Genomic DNA, 4,133 nt, shown 5'->3' with positions numbered 1-4,133 from the left:
TATATATATATATATATATATATATATATATATATATATATATATATATATATATATTATTTTTTTATATTTTGGATACCCAAAGTGAATATCCAGGTTCCACCACTGCTGATATAAATAACTTTAATCAATTTTAGCTGCATTACCAAAACGTCCTCAAAAGGACATTACAATTCCAATATACCACAATTAAATCTCACTTTGATGTTAATATCCCAGTAACCTCAGTACCATTGATACCTAATTAGATCTTTTTTATTGAGAAAAAGATGAAAGGTTTGATTTTGCCTTGATCAAGCACCATATTTTGTTCTACAAAAGAGGAGGGGAAAATAAGGAAGAAATTGCAGTGTTGAGGTTAATTCCATCGATATAGTTTTCATCTTTCCTCCACAAAAACTCTTAGCATATAGGGGTCAAAGTGTACCTAATAAAACTAGGGGTGTGCAAGTTAGTTAAGTAAAAATTAGTTTGTTAAGTTGGTTAATTGACAACTGTTCATGTGCTGTCATTTAGTTAGTGGAGAAGCTGTATATACAGCCTTGTATGTAACGAGACACTACAGATTTGAAGAATACAATTTCATTTTCTCTTCTTCCTTTTCAATCTTCTCTCTCACAATTAAACATGGTATCAGAGCGGGCTTTAATGGGACTGTAGTTCCGATCCAATTTCGGCGGTTCAGTTCCGGCGAGATTCAATTTTACGGCAAGAACACAGAGGCAAAATACAGAGCAAAGGAATACAGAAATTCTGAGCTTAATTTTTCAAGTGACCATGGCAGATAATGAAGTCAGCTCACTCGATCATAATCATCCATTATTCTGCAAGCTTCAGACGCTCCTGGATTAGTCTTAATTCCGCTCAAGTTGACAGGCCCAGAAAATTACGCACTATGGAGCAGGGTGATGAAATTGACACTCCGGGGAAAAAGCAAGCTTGGATTTGTAGATGGAACGTGTGTAAAAGATATGTATAAAGGTGATTAGCAGAGCAATGAAAAAAATAAAATGTAGTTGTCCTATCGTAGATTGGTAGTACTGTTTCAAATGAGTTGATGCAATTAGTTGTTGTCTATTGCCTCTCATCAACAATACCCTTTAGACTTGATATGCAACATGCCTAAAGCATGCTGCATATTTATGTATTTATTGACTACTTCTAAAAATTATTGTACACTATCAATAGATTATATCCTATATATTTTACTTTATATATAATTGAATTTATACTGAAAAAGGATGAGAGACATATCAAATGTACACATATATGCCTTAAGACGTGGTAATAATTGTATTAATTGTTCTCACGTAAGGAAGAAGGGAGGAAATGAAAGTGATGAAAACTTTATTTTGTCTTTAAGTTTTACATGTTATATTCAATTGTATATGCGTCACTTTAGGTCTTTGCTAGATAATCACAGACCTGTGTTAGCAATTCTTCTTGAAACACACATGAATGACCACACAAGACTCCGTGATGATTTCAACTTTACAAACATGTCACAAGTTGCTGCCAATGGGTTGATAGGTGGATTAGTGGTACTATGAAATGACAAAGGTATCAAGGTGACAGAGATGAGAATTTCTGAGCAAGAGATACACTGCATGGTCCAGGTATGTTCTAATAAACCCCCTTGGATGTTCTCTGCTATTTATGCTAGTAACCACTATAATTTAAGAAATATGCTTTGGAATAGTTTGATTAATCTACAAAATACTTTTGGTATGCCTTGGTTATTAGGAGGTGATTTTAATGAAGTTTTGCACTCAAAGGAGAAATTTGGTGGCCTTCCTATAAGCAATAATAAAGTAGATAAGTTTGTGAATTGTCTTAATTATTGCAAATTAATAGATCTAGGTTTTCATGGTAGCCGTTTCATATGGACTAATAAGCGTAGACATGTTAATACAATTTTAGAGAGGCTTGATCTTTTCCTAGCAAATTATGGCTGGCTAAATTTGTATCCAGAAGCTGTGGTTAAGCATCTCCCACGAACTTATTCGGACCATTGTCCCCTCCTAATTACACTAGAATCCACTCCTAGGATACAACAAATTTTTTTTCGTTTTGAGACTATGTGGGCATCTCACCCATAATTCCCAGCTTTAGTTTGCAACGTTTGGTCGGGGGATCAATCTTTGCTTCAGACTACTAAATTATTCCAGGCAGTAGTTACTTTATGGAATAGACAACAATTTGGGAATATATTCCAACAAAAACGAACTTTATTAGCTAGGCTGGCAGGAATTCAAGCTTCAGTTCATTATCCTACTAGTATATTCCTACAAAATTTGGAAACAAACTTTCTATGCAATACAGTAATATATTACGTTTAGAGGAGGAATTTTGAAAATTAAAATCTCGCATCAATTGGTTAAATGAAGGTGATGCGAACACAAAATTCTTTCATATGTCTACTATCCATAGACGTAGACGAAATAGAATTTATGGTTTAAGAGACGGGTTGGCTACTGGATTTTCGATCAACTTGAGCTTAAACAGCATATTCTAGCTTTTTATCAAACTCTATTCACAACTGACATGTTAGCTTCTAATAAAAAATACAATGAATTAAATAATTTTAGACTTTCTGTATACGAAAATTAGCTTTTGGAGGAGCCCCTTGGTTAAAAGGAGGTTAAATGTGCTCTATTTAGTTTTAAACCCTATAAATCACCTGGTCCGGACGGGCTTCATCCTTTTTTCTATCAAAAATTTTGGTCAAATGTTAGCAATAAAGTCACTCTTTTTTGTCAAGACATCTTTAATACTAAGACCATGCCTCAAGAATTAAATCAAACCTTTATATGTCTTATTCCTAAGGTAAAAAGCCCTGCTACTATTCAGCAATATTGTCCTATAAGCTTATGCAATACTTTGTATAAGTTGGTTACTAAGCTAATTGTTAATAGACTAAAACCTATCATTACTAAAATAATAGGACCTACCCAAACTAGTTTCCAACAAGGTAAACGAGCTTCAGATAATGCAATCATAGTACAGGAAGCTTTAAATTATTTTAGGAACATTAAAGGCAAATCCTCCTACATGCTTTTAAAATTAGACTTGGAAAAGACTTTTGATAGGTTAGAATGGTCTTTTATTCGGAGGACACTTCTATATTTTTTTTTTAATACTCCTACATCCTTGATTACTTTAATTATGTCCTGTGTTACAATGACTTCTGTCTCTATTCTAATCAATGGTACTAGGACTCAATATTTTACTCCGACAAGAGGAATTCGTCAGGGTGATCCTTTGTCGCCTTACTTATCTATAATGTATATGGAAATGCTCTCACGTAGCATCTCATTATCAGTAGACTACCTTCAATGGCAACCAATTTACATATCTAGAAAAGGGCCACCAATTTCACATCTTTTATTTGCAGATGACATTATTTTATTTTCAAAGATCACTACTAAGAGTGTCATGCAATAATTGATGTTCTAGATCACTTTACTCTTTGTTCCGGTCAAAAAATTAATTTTGATAAATCTAAGGTTTATTTCTCAAAGAATAGTTCTCAAGTTGATCGGACTTATATAATTGGGTCTTTTTCTATTAAGGAAGGGACTTCGTTTGGTAAATATTTAGGATTTTCTATGTTCCAGGCTAGGCCTAAAAATGAAGACTTCCAATTCCTTCTAGATAATTTCAAGAATAGATTAGCGGGATGGAAAATAAATTTTCTTACTATGACAGGTCGCACTACTCTTATTAAATCTACCCTGAACAATCTTCCTAACCATATTATGCAGTATATTCAAATTCCCAAGCATATCATTAATAAAATGGAGCAATACCAGCGAAATTTTCTTTGGGGCACTACCTCAATCAAGAAAAAAATGCATCTCCTTAAATGGAATGTTGTCACAACCCTTAAAGCTATTGATGGTCTGGGTATTCAAAAATTAGGACAAAAAAATACGGCTTTAATTGCAGGCCTTGCTTGGAGAATTTTTCAATCACCACAAGCTATGTGGTCAAGGATTCTCATTAATAAATACCTTCATAAAAGTACTGTGTTAAATAATTCAAATACTTAGGATAATATTCTAAGGGGTTGGCAACACTGCCAAATGGGAATTAAATGGAGGATAGGAGATGGAAAGCATATTAAATTTTGG

This window comes from Nicotiana attenuata, unplaced genomic scaffold (assembly GCF_001879085.1).
Source record: "Nicotiana attenuata strain UT unplaced genomic scaffold, NIATTr2, whole genome shotgun sequence".
Taxonomy (NCBI): Eukaryota; Viridiplantae; Streptophyta; class Magnoliopsida; order Solanales; family Solanaceae; genus Nicotiana; species Nicotiana attenuata.
The sequence above is the reverse complement of the archived record's forward strand: the minus strand, read 5'-3'. Positions refer to the sequence as shown.